The sequence below is a fragment of the Perna viridis genome, chromosome 1 (genome assembly GCF_037379345.1).
Source record: "Perna viridis isolate PV_CMFRI_1.1 ecotype Kerala chromosome 1, ASM3737934v1, whole genome shotgun sequence".
NCBI classification, from domain to species: Eukaryota; Metazoa; Mollusca; class Bivalvia; order Mytilida; family Mytilidae; genus Perna; species Perna viridis.
The window spans coordinates 8,704,654-8,725,932 of NC_142445.1; the positions used below are offsets into that span (position 1 = coordinate 8,704,654).

The 21,279-nt window shown below is 33.0% G+C and overlaps 1 protein-coding gene and 1 long non-coding RNA gene across 16 annotated transcripts in view; one reads left to right on the forward strand and one right to left on the reverse strand.

Moving 5' to 3' along the window:
• LOC148627115 (general transcription factor 3C polypeptide 1-like) overlaps positions 1–21,279 on the reverse strand; it is a 179,292-nt gene that overhangs the window by 80,336 nt on the left and 77,677 nt on the right. The window contains exons 39-40 of one of the 15 annotated variants that reach the window (XR_015919754.1): positions 10,475–10,652; positions 8,774–8,941 (exon numbers count right to left, since the gene is read on the reverse strand). The exons of the other annotated variants lie outside the window; for them this stretch is intronic. The gene's annotated coding sequence lies outside the window, so the exon portion shown is untranslated. The remainder of the gene's footprint in view (positions 1–8,773; positions 8,942–10,474; positions 10,653–21,279) is intronic. 15 annotated transcript variants of the gene reach the window in all.
• Positions 7,908–9,595, forward strand: LOC148627117 (uncharacterized). The gene is made up of 2 exons (XR_015919776.1): positions 7,908–8,149; positions 8,566–9,595. It is a non-coding gene; the product is annotated as an uncharacterized LOC148627117 (long non-coding RNA).

Here is a 21,279-nt window from a genome sequence, read left to right on the forward strand (position 1 = left end):
AAAGTGCAATAAACAAAATATGCACATGGATTTATGTTATTTTTCAATAGAAATTTTTTTTTATCATAGCCAATTCTTATAAATTAATTTTAAAACATATTTTATCTTTAAACATGAGAAAAGTAGCTCTGAATTTAACTGAATAGGGCATTGAAATTATTTAACCAATCAGATTACAGTATTTATCTCAAATTAATTTATATAATAATAAATACAAATAATTCCAAATCATCTTCCAAATATACAGATAAAGATTTTTTTCAAAATGCTGAAATTTTTTATCAACAACATATTTGTCCAGTGTGGTGGACGCATTTTTCAACAAACGGTCAGCATTCCAATGGGAATAAATTGTGCTCCTCTACTTGCTGACCTATTCCATCACTCTTATGAGGCTGACTTTGTAGCTGATCTGATTCGACAGAAAGAACATTACAGCTAGATCCTTTAATTTCATTTCCCGCTAAATAGATGACGTATTATCGTGGCTACATCTCAGCACCTGCATATGGAGTTTTCATATCAAAACTCATTTGTTATGTCAGAGCTTGCTGTAACTATGCAGTCAGACTTTAGACTTCTTACAATAAGGCTTCTGGAACAGGGTTATGTTGCTACAAGATTGAAGTCATCACTACAAAATTTAATGGTCGTTATCATGAACTCGTGGATCATTACAGTGTATCCACCTGCACCATGAAAACTGATTTGTTCAATGTGTCATACTTTTCCTTTCCTCTTTCGTCGACCCCTGACTTGACTTTTTATGAGAAACTTGGCGATTGTTCCTAGAAAAGCTGAGGATGCTTACCCAACCAGTGCACTTGGTCCATGCTCCCAGTTTTTAGTGGAGTCCAAGTTTCTCATTTACTTTTGTTAATTTGTATGTATTATTTTAGTTACTTTATGTTCTTTGTTGTGTTTTCTGTTTACCATGTCTGGTCTTTGTCCCTGGATTACATTCTTTTGATTTCCTCTAGAATTTTAGTTCCCTTGATCACTCTCTAACAAAGTGTCCCTAAACTTCAGTTAAATTGATACTTTTGTAGGCCTTATCCTAAAGATAATTATCAATGAAAGTTTTTCTTTCTATCTAATACAATTTTCAAGAAATTGGCTAAAAGCTGTAAAAAATGTCCTTTTTGCCTTTCAATGCTTTTTAAGATATTGGCTAAAAACAAAACAAAAAAATGTCCTTTTCCATCTTTCAAGTACGATTGCTCTAACAAGGAGTTGCAAACTCTCGATCACTATGGGTGTCTTGGGTTGTTACAGCTTGAGATATGTAAATACCCATTTATAACATCATCTAAATCAGTTACAAAGCCTGAAAATTCCTATATCACACAATTTCATAAGTTAGGCAACACATAGCACAGATTAAAAGAGCATGAGACATTTTCCAGTAACTGGAACAAACATCTGAAACAACCCTCTGAGACTGTAAGTGGCCTTGTCAAACCATCATCATATCACAGACACCAAGGTCAATGGTCTACAACAGATGGCTCATTCTTAGATTCGTTTATTTACAGCTGTCTTATTCACATCAAGTTCTATCAATAGGCAGAAAATAAGTGTTTTAAGAACAGAAATACTATTAAGCAGGTTAAAGAACTTTAAATTTGAATTTTTTTTCTCTATGAGACTTTATATAATATTTTGAATAAACACTTAAGACATTGCAACAACAAGGCCATCTGTCCAAAAATAGGATTGCTACTTTCTGCTTTGTCTTTTCTGATGATTTTTAGTTTATTTCATCCATTGATCACACAAACAAATTCATTTTACTTAGTTTAGTAGTCAGTTCTGTGTATTCCTAATTAGTTTTTTAAGTTATTCTTTTGTTTGTTTTCACTTTAAGGCTCTGTTTCCAAAGAACAACTGTATACCTATTATTACACCCCCGCAAATAAAGTGGAATCATCCTGTCTGCCTATCTGTCTGTTCTTCTGCCCACATTCCTAGTAAGTGCAACTACTCCTAAATTGCTGACTAGTTTTTAATAAAATTTCACAGAAGGGTTGGGTATGATATTAAGATGTGCATGAAAGAATATAATTAGTCAGAGGAGTTCAAAGGGAGACAATCGAAATTAAAGGTTTTACATGTTAAAACCTAAAAAGTGCAACTCCTCCCTCAAGGGATTTTGATGAAACTTTATGGGAAGGTTGGATGTCTTATGTAGATGTACAAGAAGGAATATAATTACTGTCAGAGTAGTACAAAGGCAGATAATCCAAATTAAGGATTTTAGATGTTCAAACCTTGTAAGCACAACTTTTCCTTAACTACTCAAGGGATTTTGATGTTATTTTATAGGAAGGTTGGGCATCATGATGTTAATAAGCATGAAGAAACATAGTTACTGTCAGATGAATCCAAAGGGAGATAATCCAAATGAAAGTTTTACATTTAAGCCCATTTGAATGAGGAGGTATCCTCTGTGTGAGTGTTCTCACAGACTTTCAAGTATTTGGGATTGTTTTCAATGTATTTTTGCAGATTCTGTCATATGGCCTATCATTATGACAAATTTATCTCCAGGATATCCTTCTCCCATCTGTCCCTAGTAACTAATCACTCAAATCACTTAAAACATTAAAATGGAAACAAATACTGACATTTTTATCAACCATTCCTTCCCACAAATACAGTAGACTTCATCAGCAATAGGCAAATACTCCCTAACTATGCAAACTTTATCAATAATTCAGTAAATATTCTGTAGAACAGACAAATATTTATAACCCAAGAGGTCCAAAACAGTGTTCCGAGGTCTCTAGAGACTTCACTCAACATGCAATATGAACATTTACAAGACAGAAAACATCACAATTGTGATCAGAAAGAAACATCATAAAGTAACATAATATATTAGAAATAAACCTGACATTGCTGTGTTTTTTGGGGAGTTATAGATGTAATAGTAACCATAAGATCTTTGAGTCACATATCTATTGAACTAAACAATATAAAATGAAGAAAAAAAAACAAACTCAGTCAACTGTCTAAAATTAGCATTGAAAAAAATCAATAAATAAATACTTAAAAACCCTCTAAATTATGTATCTTAACTAGACACTCTCATGAGCCAGAATTTCTCACCTGGTTCAATTTTTGCCATAAAAGCAATAACTTTCACAAGGACTTAACAAATTGGACCAAATGAAGAATTTTGAAGGCCTTCACATAAGAATCATTCATTAATTGAATGTTTTTCTTATCAATTATAGTTTTCAAGATATTGGCTAAAAACTGCAAAAAATCACTTTTTGCCCTCCAAAGGCAATATCTCAAAAAGGAGTTGTCCAACAACTTTGACCTATAAATGAAGACCTTTGTAGGCCATTTCATCAACTGAAAGTTTTTTTTCCTATCTATAATAGTTTTCAAAAGACTTCAGTAGAGTTCTATAAGTTGAAGAAAGATGATCACATTTATTTCCCAACATCTCTTTTAGTTTTTGAGAAATATGTAGAAATTGGTGACTTGACCTTTGTGGTCTAAAAATAGCAACAGCAGACATGTTTTATTCTTGATCTATATAATGGACAAGATTTTTAAAGTAAATATCCTAGAGATATTGGTGACCAATTAGATAATATTCCACTGAGTGGTTTCAGAGGAAAAGATTTTTAAAGAAAAGTTAATGATGATTGCAATAGCTCACAAGCCTAAGGCTGGATGAGATAAAAAGTATGTAGATCAAGCAAATGGGGGAATAACTTTTAGTGTTCATATTGCTATTTTAGAGTAAAGCTATTGAAAAACATAACTGTTTTGTTTTTGAACAGAAAAAATAGGATGTCCATGTTAATATCTATTCATGCTAAGAAAGAAGTCTTACCTGAGAATTCAGTGGAGACAAAATAATTGTGCACAAGGAACTGAAAATTGACTTACTAGTCAGGTTATATATACATGTTATACATACTGTAAAGTTTATCTGTCCCAAAACATATCCTTGATGATGAACCATATGTACCATGACAGATAAAAAAGTTCACTAAGTCATGAATATGTGAACTGCTGGATCCCTACAGTTATCTTAGGTATATAAACAATAAATGATATGATAAAACATGCACTGGTAAAAGTAATTACATAAGGTTGAGGCTACCTCAGTACACTGGTGACCAGTAAATTAGGGCAAGGCTACTTCAGTTCACTGGTGACCAGTAAATCAGGGTGAGGCTACCTCAGTACACTAGACACCAGTAAATTAGGGCGAGGCTACTTCAGTTCACAGGTGACCAGTAAATCAGGGTGAGGCTACCTCAGTACACTAGTGACCAGTAAATTAGGGCGAGTCTACTTCAGTTCACTGGTGACCACTAAATTAGGATGAGGCTACCTCAGTACACTGGTGACCAGTAAATCAGGGTGAGGGTGCCTTACTACACAGGTGACCAGTAAATCAGGGTGAGGCTACCTCAGTACATTAGTGACCAGTATATCAGGATGAGGGAAAAGGAATCTCAATTCACTGATTACCAATTTATCAGGTTGAGAGTACCCTAATTAACTACTGACCAATATATCAGTTTAGGGGACCCTTAAAACTCTGTTTTATCAGGTAAAAGGTAAAGGTATCTCAATTAGCAGATGACCAGTATATCAAAGTGAGGGTACCTCAATTCACTACTGACCAGTATATCAAGGTAAAGGTACCTCAATTCACTATTGACCAGTATATCAAGGTGAGGGTACCTCAATTCACTATTGACCAGTATATCAAAGTGAGGGTACCTTAATATTCTGATAACCAGTATATCAGATAGTTATTGATTGATTGATTGAGGTTAGATGTCTTTGTTTGATATTCATGCATTTAATTCCTAGCTTTGTACTTGTCTGACATTCTGAGCAGAATCTTTATTGTGCTAGTTCACAGAAGAAAACAGCCTGCAGGTATGCATGTCAATCAACTCAGACACATTATTCTGACTGCTTGATTGGTGGAGATGCAGTGACTTAACAATTTCAGTCCTTGGTGGGACTCAGTACCTCCAGCACATGCTACCCTGAGACCTCTGAGGCATTTGAAATCCCAGACAAGAAGGATTGTTACAACACACTAGAATTTTATTACTGCTTAAACATTAATAAGATGAATCCTGCCAAAGACTTAATCAACATTCATATAGCTGCATTGACTTGACTAAGAAATACAAAGACAGATTCCATTATACTGCAGCAAATAATCTACAGAGAAATATGTAGCAGAGGCAGAGTTATTATGTCAATTGTTTGTTCAACAACTGAAAGGTCTTTCCCTTGAAAACTATTTCTTTGAAATATTCAAGTAAAGACATTTGGATTGATAAATAACATGCTATCTTCTACAAAAGTTTGTTGTTTTTTGCAGTTGGTAACCTAGTCAAATACAACTGTTGATGTTTGTAACATTATTTTTGTAATGTAAACTTGACGACCTTTCATTAGACATACAAGAACCCTACTTCCATTGATCTTTAGAATTTTGGACTTATTAACTCCAACTGGGTTCTTTTTCTGTATAAAAATATTGATATTTGAGATGTACACGTCATGACCTTTAATTTGATATGCGACAACCTAACTATGTAAAATACTTTAGTTTTGCACTCATTGACCTTATCCGACTCATTTTTCCAGGACAAACCATTGATATTTCGGATGTACGCTTTAAGACCTTTCATTTGATATGCAACAATATTACCTTCTTAGAACTTTAACCTTTTGCATGTAATGATCCTACTCTTCAAACATGAATTACTTATCGAGGTTGGAACTCTAATTTTTGAAATGTACTCATATAGACCTTCAAAATGATATATCACATGACCCCCTTCGACAAAGTTGAAAAAATGATGCAATATCAAATCCATAAATATTGATGAAATATATAAAACCATTGAAAAATATGAAAATTTTAAGTTGTTGCAGTATCGTTGGTTTTTTGTATTGGTCCTTGGTATTGTGTCAAACAGTTATACTCTAGCAGATCTTTCATTCTGAGTACTGATCATTTGTGTGCCTAATGTGGATTTTAAAATATATACCCTCGCTTTGAAAAACTAAAATTTCAATAGATCCAAAATGGGACAAGATATCTCAAATCTGAAAACTGTATGATAATCTACAGAACATATGCAACAAAATTACAACACAATTTGGGCAATTGCAGAGCTCATTTTGAGCACACTAATTATTTAAATATGATGCAATAACAAACACCAGAACCGGAAGTCGTAGAGACATGGAACTATCACCATACATCTTAGGATAATCTTACCTTGATAAAACTAGCAAGGTCAAGGTCACAAACCAAATTCTGCAAAACATTTAAATTCTCATAACTCTTGAACAGACAGTCTGACAGTTGTAAATTTTGTCTCAAAATGTAGGGCTAATCTGGAGGGTCATTTCATATGCTGCATGTATGCACATATCTCTCATCATTTTCTTAATATCAAGGCCTGTAGTTTGCAGTGAGAAGGCTTTTTAGCACACTATGACCTTTGACCTTGGATGCAAATGAACAGTCACACGGACCAAAGATCATTGATGAAGGTCCCATGTTTCTACAACTTCCGGTTCTCAAAATATAAATTTTAAAAACTTAAGTATGATATTTCAAGGGATATAACTCCCATATGGTCTGATAAGAAAATACATGTTTATTTTTATTTATTAGTTCTTCTTCTTGTGTACATGAAACCGTTTTTAGATTGATTCTATCTCTTATGGTCTTCAAGATATGAGCAATTAAAAGAAATTGAGTTAAGGGGACATAACTTTTAAAGATAACAATGAAATCCTCGGCAAGGTCATTTTCCAATAGAACATGATGACATCTACATGTTCACCAAGTAGGATAATGATAACCTTAAAAATGAGTTCAGAGGACCATGTTGATAAGCGGGAGATAACTTATACAATGGATACTGAAATTCTTCATGTGGTTATCCTGTAAAAGTCTGAAATGAGATCTATTGAAGGTCCAAATTTGGTGGGTCATGTCAAAGTAAATGTAGAAAGAGAATCAAAGTACTGAAGTACTGAGTCAATGAAGCCTTCATACTTTGCTCTGTTTCTTACCGCACAATCACATTTCTAATCATAAAAAAGGATTGTAATATTTTAAACTAGGGAAAGTAATATTTTTACCATTCTTTCTTTTTTTTCAAAGACCATTTATTAGCTGAGCAGCCATGCCTTCTAGAGTTGACAAGACAAATGGGGAAAAATGACTCGCAACCTTTTTTTACTTTTCACACACACAAATTTTATAATTCACATTTAAAAATATACATGTTAATTCACTCTTCCATATTTTTTTTGCTTTTTTATATCACTTCACTACATAGCTTTTGCTTTTACTTATCACAGAATTGAAGCAAATATTTATACAGCTCAAAGTTCTCCCTTAGTCATACATGGACAACGACTCTTTAGTTAAACCACTGCTGAATACTGTGTTCCTGTGTAAAGCATGTAAATTTGCCATTATCTAATTAATTTTCAAAATGAATTATGACCATACAATCAGACCAAAGCATCAACATAGTAGTTCACCCAAAACCAAGGTTCTTTCACATCTACTACATAGAGTTACTAACAGAGTCATAAAATGGAGCAGTCCAAACAGATGCAAAAATGGCATTCAAGACTTTGATAGAAACAATCTGTATTTTCATATCATTCAAACAACTTGTATCTTTCAATACTAATGGACCCCATATATTTGTTTAACAGCTAAATCAGATAACTAGCAAGTCCCATCCCTATTAAATACAATGCTGTCAAAATATTCTAAACAAACAGAAACTGAAAACTTTTGGTACATAACATTTTTACTATCTATTCTAAACTTAGACAAAAAACAAGTATGTTACAGTTTTTCAACATGTGTTGTTAATTGTAAATATGTGTATATGTATTAAGATGACGAACAATGATATGAATACATAAATTGAAATTAGGTTTTTGGATTGTTTACAAGTAACACATTGTAAACAAGTCTTATCTTTCAAAAGAAAAAAAGATAGCCAACGCAGTAAAATTTGTTCTTTTTACTTATAATTTTCTACATTTCATTCTGGAGATAACTGCGTTGGAAAAAGAATACATGTTACAAGTATTTGTTGGTACACACAATGTATGTATAGCATGCAATTCTTATACTTTAGCTGTTGTTGCATAATTTTATAAACAGATTCAAAAAGTTCAAACTTTCTTAAGTTGAATCATTATCATACATTATGCAGCAAAAATGGGTAAATTATCAGGACTATGAGCTCATGATAGATTCATACCTATTTATCATAAACTATTAGAGAAGAAAGAACATTTTACAAATATTGTACATCAATGATATATAAAAAAATTAAACAGGATTAATACAGAAAATTTGACATGATGTTCGTCTGTTGAGATGCATGCGGGGTGACGCGAAAGTACTGCACTAAAAGGTTGACTGGCAGAAAAAAAGGATTAATTTTTCCTTCAATATTAAAACTTTGTCTCTCAAATACTATTTTCAGCTATTTTAAGTCCACATCTAAAAATTTTCAGGCAAATTAAAGAATATATTCAGATTTGTCATGATGCTCAACTGGAGAAATCCACGAAGGCAAGATGATGCGAGGGTACTAGCAGGGGCTACAGATACAGAAAAATATACTCATTCTTTCCCTCAAGATAATCAAAACTTGTTCGCAAAAAGCATCTGTGATGGAAGAGTTGTGTCTACATTAGGGAGTGCTTTTGTGCAGTAACCCACCTTATTCAATCGAACTATTTCCTGTTTGGCGTCCCCTTCAGCTTCAGAAACTTTTCTTCTAAGGTCACGTGAGATATTCATATGCATGAGATGGCCGCTGACTGTAACAATTTTTTATCCCGTGATCAACAGTCCAAAGAAACAAGTGCGTAAATATTACACGGATTCCTAAATAAAATGGAAGATGTGAAATTTCCCTTGCATGCTGTTTGATAAACTATCAATTTCATGGTTATTTTTACTCCTTTCCATTTCACGTTTCAGTCTTTTCCATTCACAATTGTATTGATCATGGATGCATGTGAGTGCTACCGCAAATTATGATATTTTTCATGTGATGCCTATGTCAATTTCAGCCACTGTCGTTGCTTCATTGACAAAAAACTAGCACCATGTGACCTATGACCTTGGATGTAAATGAAAGGTCACATGGACCAAAGATCATTGATGAAGGTCTTATGTCCCATGTCCCTCTTGCGGTTCTTGAAATATAAATTTTTAAAACTTATGTATGATATTTCAAGGGATATAACTCCCATATGATTTGATAACAAAATACAAATTCATGTTCACTAACTTGGTCGTCTGCTTATGTACATGAAACCGTTCCCAGATTTATTCTATCTATTATGATTTTCAAGATATAAGGGATTGAAAGAAATTGTTTTGAAGGGACATAACTCTTAGAGATGGTAATGAAATCCTTAGCAGGGTCATTTCCTAATAGAACCTGATGACATCTACATGTTCACCAAATATGGTCATGATATCCTGAAAAATGAGTTCGGGGGACCATGTTGAAAAAAAAAAACACCAATAAAAGGGTGATAACTTCTACAATGGTTAATGGAATTCTTCACAGGGTCATCTTATAAAAGTCCTCAATGAGTTCTATCGATAGTTCAAATTTGGTAATGATATCTTGAAAGATGAATAGGGGAGAGCATGTCAAAGAAAATTTTGAAAATGACGAAAGAATAAAAAAAATAAATAAATAAACATTAGAAAAACAATAAGGTCTTTCCCATGTAGGGAAAGCCCTTAAATATAACAGATAGTGTTAGAAAGACTACTTCATTGTGATATTCTAGTCTTGATGTAAGAAAAATCTATTACAATACACTGGTTAGAAATAATTGGACTAAGTAATGTTCTATAGCTTAGATAATAGATCGGTATTATAGAATAAATCCTATCCTTTTTATGGAAGATAATATAGTTATAGGTTTAGAATGTTGATCTCTGATTTCCCAAAATTTTCCACAGTAATAGTATGTTAGGTGGTCATGTATAGGAGATAGTAAGAACAAAATAATAGTGATTCCTTAGTACTTGACATAGCATTCTGAAGTCAAATATGGTCAGTTACTCAGTTTCACCATTTAAAAAAAAAATTGCTGTGAGTTGACCATGATTTTTTCAGCCAACCTGTAGCTACGGTTTCATTTCAGACATTCAATTGAGGCATCCAGATTTTTTATAAAGACTGGTACTTATTTGTTCATAACAGGACTTGCACACCTTCAATACCTTTAAAACTGTGCAATGTGTTTTTTTTTTTTTTTTATTATATTAGCTAAATACTCTTGAATTACAATCAACACAAAGTAGATAATGTAAAAAAATCACTTTCAATGAAAAAGAAAGAAAGAGAAAAAAAGGAAGTAAAACAAATCCTTATCATAGATATAAATGATTTACCTGAACGTAACATCCTATTATACACACAACTTTTGTGATGTACTGGACTGTCTGACAGCATTAAACATTTCATGTACCAGAACTTATAACACCAGGAAGTATAACTTACTTCAAAAGGTTAAAATTGACAACACTCTTCTTTTGAAATGTCAAGTGTTTTCATTTAACTCACAATATTCTGAAAGAATAAGGACTTTTATAATTGAGAAATTTATGCAAATAAATAAGAATAAAAACTATCCCTTTTCCAATAAACATCATTTGACCTGTTAAGTATGAATTCATACATTTCCAATAAACATTATTTGACCTGTTAAGTATGAATTCATACATTTCCAATAAACATTATTTGACCTGTTAAGTATGAATTCATACATTTCCAATAAACATCATTTGACCTGTTAAGTATGAATTCATACATTTCCAATACACATTATTTGACCTGTTAAGTATGAATTCATACATTTCTTTTGGAATAACTACAGACCTAATCAAAATTTTATCAAATCTGAAAAGCTCCCATCAATTAATTACATAACCCAAACTGTTCATCAATGCCATTTATAAAGGCCACTATTGCTTGTCAGTAAACCTATTCCTTCTCAGGTTTATCAGAATTTAACAGACTACAGCAGATGAGACAAGTTCACCTCTTTTTAGATATAAAATATGCTTTACATGTAAAGAAATAGTCGGAGACAATTGAAGACTCTGACTATAGCTATATATATATAATATATATTCATGAATACAGAAAAATAAATTAACCTAACTTCGGTTTCTTATTTTTGTGGTAACTATTACAGTAGTTTGCTGGAATTCTTTAAGAATATACTACTGCCAGATTTTGATGAGGGATCATTTAGGCTGTTAACCTCCCTTGCCAGAATCAAAAACAGACTAAAAACATCGGCAAGATACAAACTAAAAGATGTACTACTTACTTCTGGTTGTTTAGAAATAACAGGATGTGATACGAAAATATGACAACACAAAAACAAAGAAGCCTTTAGTACATCAGTACCCAGTGAGGACATTGATTAGGGAGATCTAATGACAATATTCTCATGTTAATTCCAGGGACATTTTGCTGTTTATTACAGCATAGGATGACTTCCATCAGATAAATGGAAGCATGTTAGATTAATTTTATGAACATATTGTGGGTGAAAAGTCTTCCTATTATTGATCAAATGAATCTCATTGGAGGTTTAACAACATTGTATAAAATACCTAAATAAGCATTATCATGAAGGCTGGGCTTGCTCAATATAATGTACAAAGATAAAATTAAGCTCATAGACCCATCAATTCATACAGTACAAGGCCATCATAATCTAAATCTAAGCTTAACGAATATCTATCCTTAATTAAAGCCCATTCAAAACATTTCAAAGGCTCAAGATGCCCAACTTCCTATGAGATGCAACAGAAGCTATTCAGGTTCACTTGACAAGAGGGCATATCAAAAAATATATCAATCATTTCCAAATATTTACAAATCATTTCCCAATCTAATTTGTTTATCAATGATAAATTGTTATCTTCTTGTCACGAGATAAACTGTCCATATTCAGAGCTTTCCATAGAAGTTTGTGCAAGTCAAGGACTGAACTATAAGTGAACTATAGGCCACCTATTATCATATTATCTTAATTGATGAAATTGACGAGCAGATCAAGAGGGTAGATGCCCATTTCAGATTCAATTTAGGCAACTATTCAATTAAGCATCTACTTTGGGCCATGTTTAACTGTCATTTATCATGCAGATACACAGGAAGAATCTAACAATAAAGTGTGGCAATCTTTATTACTTCCTTAAGTATAGAATGTAGTAAAAATATAACAAACAGTCATATTTGGGAGTTCTTCTAATTCAATCAAAGCAAATTATGAAAAAAAAAAAATATAAAGAGCTACATAAAAATAGGTCACGACCCTGAGTGGTTGTGACAAGTACAGACATTACATAAAAGCTTGATACAGTTTTAAATTTGGAATGTAATTAAAATTAGACAAAGCATGGTTTCCGAAACAGAATGTATAGGTCATGTGGACTTTTAACCCTTTATGGTCCAACATCCAAAATATCTAAATACATTTAGATTAAGTATATCAAAGAACCTAAAGAGTTTGAGTCCTGAAAAAAACCAACAAAGCCTAATTTTGGACTATTTGGACCTCAATGTGGACTAATTGAAAGAGAATTCAAAATGCACGGTTCAATTCAGCACAGCAAGAAACCTTAACATTATTTTTTGTAGAAATCAAAGGAAGTTAAATTAACACTTGGTCTTAATCATAGTTAAACTTCATCATAGTTAAACTTCATCATAGTTAAACTTAATCATAGTTAAACTTAAACATATAAAGAACCTTATTACAAAACTTCAAATAGAACCCCATTGAGATGGCAATTTATAGGAATTATCACATGTTTTGTTTTTGCTCCTACTTACTAACGAATAAAGAGCCACAACTCCTCCCCCCCCCCATCCCGAAAAAAAATCAATGCCAGCTTTTTTATAGTGGAATGGAACCTTGTAGTACAATATCATGGAGATCCATTTTCTTATAGGGTTGTATAAAATCATTCTTGAGAACTTGCTTGAATATTGATATTTGGTACCTCCATATAAGATATATCAAATATAAATTAATGGCAGATTTGAAGTCATTCATCGATACTGAAACAAGCTTGAAAAGAAACACTTTTCAGAATCTGAAAAGACAAGACACATGATTATAATCCTGTCTGTAAAAACCTTCAAATCTTGACAATATTCTATTTAGGGACTAAGGCAAAATCAGTTTAGTGTTATTGTGTTATTGGCAATCACTGATATCTTAGAATGAAGACTGGGTCTCAAGAACTTGCAGTTATTAAAAAGATGCATTGATGCCGCATGATAAACCATCACCATAAGTTTGGTATTCAAGCTTAGGAACTCAAAAAATTAAAAAGAAGTAAAGAAGGCTAGGGCCTTTCCATCAAGATAATTAATCATTACATCTGATTTATCAATGGATGAAATGACAACAGTATACCCTTATTTAATATGTCCATCAAATGATGAATTGTAAAAATGTTTGACTTCTTTGGCATTATGATCTACTCTTTATTACAAAGCAATCATGGTTTAAGTCTGTTTCAGTTATCATAAAGGTCAAAGTCCTGCTGAAGGTCATTCAATCAGCATCAGACGATGACCATCTTTTAATCAAATTTGTTGGTCAATGTTTAATCCAACCAACACATTGGACAGATATTGCTGTGATAAATGACAAATTATAAATCAATGCTATCATCAAAATAAAATGGTTAATTGCTCCCTAGGATATTATTTCTGAGTTTTATTGGAAAAGACAGTTGCAGACCTTTGCCTAGATCTCTAAGTCTAAAATATAGAAAGTCCACAAAAACAAGATGACAACAATTTTGGGCCTGCTTAACTGTAATACATATGTCATACATATGTCAGCACATATGTCATACATAAATATCTTCAACATATGCATAAACAATAAGCAAATAAAAAAAAATTTAGTATGGTTTACAAATTACCTAAAGTATGTACTAATGACAACATATTCTGACGAAATGAGACTAAAATCAGCAGGTAAGAACTATATTAAATATTTGTCAAATATGTCAACCAATGGTGATGTGTTTAGTTTAAACCTATTTTATTTGCATTTTAATGCAAACGGGATTAGATACAAGTTGGACAAACTTATGAAGTCTTCTCTGGTGATGTGTATATACATATAATCACTAGGCATAGTTTAAACAATTCTTGAGTCACAGATTACACAAAAAAGGTAACATTCAAAACATAAAATAGGAAAACATGGTGAAATTCAACAAGCTAAATATGTGAAAAGAAGGATGAGGGTCAATAAGGCCTTTATTTAGGCTAATTGATTCATTGAAAATGTAAAATGAAAACTAAAGGCTATATCATTGCTGAAGCTATCCCAAAATGAAAAGTTCAAATCATTTCGAAAGAAAAAAAGGAAATATGCACATAATGCGGGTCTACACTGCCATGATCTAGATGGCAGATAGTCTAGATAAGATAAGATAATCCAAAATTTCTACATGTTGTTCAAAGGAGGCCACTTCAATTTTATACAAACGAGTCAAATTTTATCTCACTTATTTTCAGTAAAATTACTCGTATCAAGGTGTAACAAACAAAATATGAAAAGATATTTTGACACAATATGATGACAAAATTGAAACAACATAATTTTTTACTCCGAAACATTCTATGAATTTTAGGCCATCTTAGAGGCACTTATTCTTTGTCAAATTACTCCACAACATGAGAAGCACATCCTACAAATGTATATAAACCCAGCAAAGTGTTTGACTAATAATGGTTTTATACTTTATGAGTTAAAAATTGCAAAAAGAGGCTCCCGGGAGCCTGAATTGCTCACCTGGCTTAAATTTTGCCTTTCAAGGACATAACTCAAACAAGGAGTTGTCTGACAAATTTGACACAAAGAAAATTAGATAGGACTTATCATAAGGATCATATCATTTATTGAAAGTTTCTTTCCATCTATTATAGTTTTCAAGATATTGGCTGAAAACAGCTAAAAACATCATTTTTCGCCTTTCAAGGGCAATTGCACTAACAAGAAGTTGTCTGACAACATAGATCTCCACACACTTTTGTAGGCCTTATCATTTCAGCAATTGAAAGCTTCTTTCTATCATAGTTTTGAAGATAAAAAAAAACACAACAAATTTCAACTTTTAAAGGCAATATCTCTATAATGGAGCCATCCGACAACTTTGACCCAATGCAGACTTTTGTAAGCCTTATAATGATGATCACTTCTGCAATTAACACAATTTGGTTAAACCTAATGGTTTTGGAGATACATGCGAAAAAACTTCTGTCTGACCCTATGTTCTATTTTAGGAATGGCAGCCATGTATTTTTGACAGATCAAAAATCCCCACATTAGTTTCATGCAGAATACACTAAGGAACATTCATAAGTAATTTGGTTCAGATTGGTCAAGTAGTGTCAGAGAAGACGATTTTTTGAAGAAATAACATTAAAAATAGTAAAAAAAAACATTGAAAAAGGGCAATAACTCCAACATGGCTAAACAGATTAAAATGAAAATTTGACCAGAGATAGATCTCATCATGCTGAAAACTTTTGTCCTGTTTGGAATTTGGCTTTACCTAGTGGTTATGGAGATATATCCAAAAAACAGCTGTTTGATCCCTAAGTTTTATTTTTAGTTATGGTGGCCATGTTTTTTTGATGGATCAAAAATCTTCACACCAGTTCTATGCAGGATACCCTAAAAAACTTTCATACCAAGTTTGGTTCTTATTGGTCAAGTAGTTTCAGAGAAGAAGAGTTTTGTAAAATTATTAACGACAATGATGACTGATGCCAATTGATGGCATTAGCTCACCTGGCCTTTGATCAGGTGAGATAAAAAGGAGGAACTCACTAAAGGTGATGGACAGATAGACAGACAGAAGTTGAGTGGATACTAGAACTGCTATCAACTTAGTGAAACAAGTAAAACAACTTCTCCTTGTCTCTAAAGGATCAAACTTGAAATACAACAAAAAAGGCAACATATTTCAAAGAACAGTGAATAAAAACTAGGATGAGATATTCTGAAACATTTAATTTGAAATACTGCAACATTCATGTCAAGCCGCATGACTTGAAATCATCAAATAAAAGATAGATTTAGCCAATTTTTTTCTGGAAAAGTAGACACCATAACTGCATTTGTGACATTTCTCCTTTAATCATGGAACTTTCTAATTGGTTTATACTACATGGAATCTAATCATTTGTTAACTAATGGCCTCCTTAATACCAGCAAATATGATTTATCATTATTCATTACATACCATAATGTCCGAAATGCCAAAGGAGTATCAATGAACTGAATAGAGACAGTTAATTTTTTTGTTGGTGACATATTTACATTATCATTAAGGACTACCAAAGATGAAAAAATCTTAATGATTCCTGCAGTATCGTGCACTCAGACTCACCAAATGATGACTGCTGAAGTACTGTGAGCTCAAAGTAACCTTGTGATGACTCCTGAAGAACAGGAGTCCACAAAGTCACCAAGTGATCACTCCTGCAGTACTGGTGAACTCAATTGTCACCATATGATCATTTCTGCAGTACTGGTGAGCTCCACTATCACCAGATGGTCATTCCCGCAGTACTTCAGAGCTCAATAGTCACCTTAAACATTCTATCAATGTCCATTAAGAACAGCACAACATTTAACATATGTATGACAAGTTTTCCTACCTTCCCTAATTTCTCTTGCTGTCCCAAGCCTTTATTTACCCTGAACAGGGGAGGGGAAACAATGAAATAAAGTTGTTTTGTTCCAGTATCTGGTCACTAGTATTTAACCTTGAAGTTCCATTTATGTGTAACTATGTACCTGAATCTTACACTCCATCACATCCAAGCATTAGGGAAAACTAACAGTATTCAATATTAAGACAAAAGAAATTAAAAAGCGTAAAATATTCTTTTGTCATCTTTTTCCTGTTTTTTCCATACATGTCAAGGTAATCCGATAACATTGTTATGTTAAATACTTCAAGAAGAATTTAATAAGGCAGAAAATAGATTTCAGTTTTTCATACCATAGTATTTTTATCAATTATGACAGAGTGCCGAATGTCAGGACAGGAAAGGGTTTGATTTCCTCATCGGTGACATCCAATAAAAGTCAATCGAAGATTTTACTGACATAAGATGTCAAAAATTGTCAATCTACCATAAAGTAATTAAGAAGACTTAAAAGCTTCTTAGATCTTGAGTTACTTTATATCATGTATCATCTCTAAATAAAACTTTTGAACTTGAACTGAAACATAAACTTAATAAGTATATATGTCACTTTGCATGCTATTTTTATCCTTAAAAGGGGGCATACCTCTTAAGTTTTTTTTTGTTTTTTTGGAGGGGTGGGGGGGGGTTATTATTCCTACTCATTGCCATATACAGTCAGGACAGAATTAATAGTCTACAGATCTATCTGTCTGTATGCAGAGCCATACACTGATTATTGACTGGCTGATACAAAGTACCAGGTGCTTGTTACTTACTTAATTAAAAGATTTACTACTAACCAAAACAAGCAGTGTGTCTAATGAAATGATCAATGCTTAGACAGTATATTGATTGATAACATTCAGTTATAAACCAAAACATCATTAGAAAAATAAATTACAATTGGTAAATCTGTCAATAATATCAACAAGTATTTATAACTAGAGACTATTGCCTTCAAAACAAACTGAACCCATTAACAGTTTATTCATAAAACACCTTTCCAAATCCTTATAAAAAAAGAAATAAGTCCCATTAAAAAATGTCTTCAAGTTAAAAGTTACTAATTGATTAAGCAATCATGTTTCATTAAAAACCTAGTAATGACAAAGATCACACATCTATTCCATAAAGGTTCTTCTAGTTATGCCTCAACTTTCAACTTTATTGACTCACTTATAGCAGGGATCTACAACAATGTCTGAATAAGCACAACACTGTAATGTTACTCTTTAACTTTGAAGTCAAGATATGCTACAGGCAGAATTACACAGACATATTTTTACCAATAAGTTCTGTTCAAATTAGTATTGAGATGGTAAGAGAAAAAATATTAATCTGATATTGGTAATATTAAAAATATGTTTAGCAAATCCTTAACAGTATATAATGTGTGGTGCAGGCCTCAATTTCACGTAAATCCTTAACAGTATATAATGTGTGGTGCAGGCCTCGATATCACATTAAACTGTAAGAGCAAAGGTAATCACAACTTATAGATAATAGCATTGTGATTTCTTTTGTGTAAAATCAACACAAGGCTCCAATACTTGATTTCCAAATAAATTAGTCAGGCTTACTACCAAGAAAAACAACCAGCAAGGCTTATTACCAATTAGAACAACAAGTAAAGCTTACTACAGAGTAGAACAACCAGTACAACTAAATACCAAGTAGAACAATCAGTAAGACTCAATACCAACTAGAACAATCAGTAAGACTTACTACCAAGTAGGACAATCAGTAAGACTTACTACCAAGTAGAACAATCAGTAAGACTTACTACCAAGTAGGACAATCAGTAAGGCTTACTACCAAGTAGAACAATCAATAAGACTTACTACAGAGTAGGACAACCAGTAAGGCTTACTACCAACTAGAACAAACAGTAAGGCTTACTACCAAGTAGAACAATCAGTAAGACTTACTACCAAGTAGAACAATCAATAGGACTTATTACCGAGTAGGACAACCAGTAAGGCTTATTACCGAGTAGGACAACCAGTAAGGCTTACTACCAACTAGAACAAACAGTAAGGCTTACTACCAAGTAGAACAATCAATAGGACTTATTACCGAGTAGGACAACCAGTAAGGCTTACTACCAACTAGAACAATCAGTAAGGCTTACTACCAAGTAGGACAATCAGTAAGGCTTACTACCAAGTAGAACGATCAGTAAGGCTTACTACCAACCAGAACAATCAGTAAGGCTTACTACCAAGTAGGACGATCAGTAAGGCGTACTACCAACTAGAACAATCAGTAAGGCTAACTACCAGGTGGAACAATCAATAAGACTAACTACCACGTGGAAAAATCAGTAAGACTTACTACCAAGTGGAACAATCAATTAAGACTTCCTAACAAGTAGTACAACAAGTAAGAATTACTACCAAGTATGACAACCAGAAAGACTAACAACCAGAACAATCAGTAAGGCTTGCTACCAAGTAGCACAATCAGTAAAGCTTAATACCAAGTAGAACAATCAGTAAGTCCAACTGACAAGTAGAACAACCAGTAAGGCTTACTACTAACTAGAACAATCAGCTAGGCCTACTTTCAAGTAAAAAATCACTTCGACTTACTTCCAAGACAAAGTTGAACAACCGGGTAGCCTTATTTCCAAGTCAAACAATATAAGACACCAATATTATTTACACTCACTTATAACAGCTGGTAAACAGTTACTCTAGAAATTCTATCCTAATATTTATCATCTTTGATGGCCTTGTAAAACATCAGATTGATCAAACCGAGTTGGTTTTATTTCATAATTTTCTCAAGAAAATACCAGCATTACATTACAGGCGATTCTTCTTTGTCATAATTTCCAGGGAAAATCTGAATACTCTATGAAGAAGTAATGAAGTAGTTTGTTATCAACACATCTAATATAGCGTAAAATCATCATCAGAACAAAATAATAATCAAGTTGTCTACATCTGATAAAATAATATTTGCCTTTATAAAGAAAATGTTTTAGTTGAGAGGGTAAATGAGGCAAAAAAAGCTATCCGAACATTGATTGGATTGGCAATAAATATTCCTGTATTTACTAGGAGTAAGGATATATAGCCATTATACTCTATTCTTTAGATGGTATACTGACTATTGTTACTTATTTACTGACAGTGTTAACTCCCCTGATTATGCATATTTACTAACAGCCTTATATTTTCTCACCAAAGGCATTTAACATTACCATAAATAGAAGCAAATGAAGACAGCTTCACACTTCAAAATTCAAGATCGACTGAATGTAATATATATGCTGCTTGTATATTGGACCGAAGAAAAATAAAAAAAAATAAAACAACAGTAAAAAGTGTCAAATCAACTTGATTTTCAGTCTTGACCTCCCACGTTTTATTGATAAACCTAACCATGTAGATTATTTACCTTATCTTTAGTTTTTATATGTAATTGAAGTTAGTCTGCGCCCTGTGCAGGTCCGGGTGTCAAAAGAATAGGCCTGCAGCAGCACTAAGCTTCTCGTAAAAGGCGATTAAACAGTGCTCAGAAACCTAGCTGGGGGCTAGGCACTCTACCCAAAGAGCAACTGGGATGTGTGCCCAGGTGGTGGAATGGGGTACCCCTGGCATGTTACATGCTGGGGTTGTCTGGCTATAATACGGAAAACCTGACTGCAAACCATAATGGTGCACCGTGTTGGGAAAGATGTCACGTTCCTCGCATGTTAAAGACCCCTGCTGTGGTATTCGAAAGGAGTAGGAACCTTTGCGCTCCGCCAAAGGAGACTAAATTACCCAACCTTATCCATCCCTCCCTTTTTCTAGTGGCAATCAAAGTTTATCGACCCTATTATCCTTGTATCCCATCCCTTTTTTTCATTTCATCATCATTTCATGTTCATTTTATCAACCATTTCATGTTCATCATCTGAATATAGCTGAAATATGGCTGCTCGGACGTTAAACCCCAACAATCAATCAATCAATCTGTTGTGTAGATCGTGGCCAATTTCTTGGATTTTCTCTGTATTATCCTATTTTGGTGCTTTGGTATTTTAGGCTGATATTTTCATATCTATAACTGACTTGTTTAGAAAGGTTGATATCTCAGAATAAGGGTTCCGGTACAATTTGATAACTGTAAAGTATTTTCATTCGTTTGTTGATTTGACACCTCCATCATACAAATAAGTGGGTAATTTCCTTTTCGTTGGGAACCAATTTCTAAGTGTACCGAATAAAGAAAACCACAAAAATTGGTACTCCATGAACCATGATACTTCACCATACTTTCTAATGGTTTGTAACTCAGGGCAAGTCTATTGAGGTTAGATGTCTTTTCTAGATCTTTTTTTAGTCAAGATAATCTGATTTAATTCACTGGGTCTCATATCCCCTTATCTCTTTATTTTGGTATCAAAATAAAAGTGCAAGTCTGAGATTCCTGTTAATTGTATATCAATTGAATA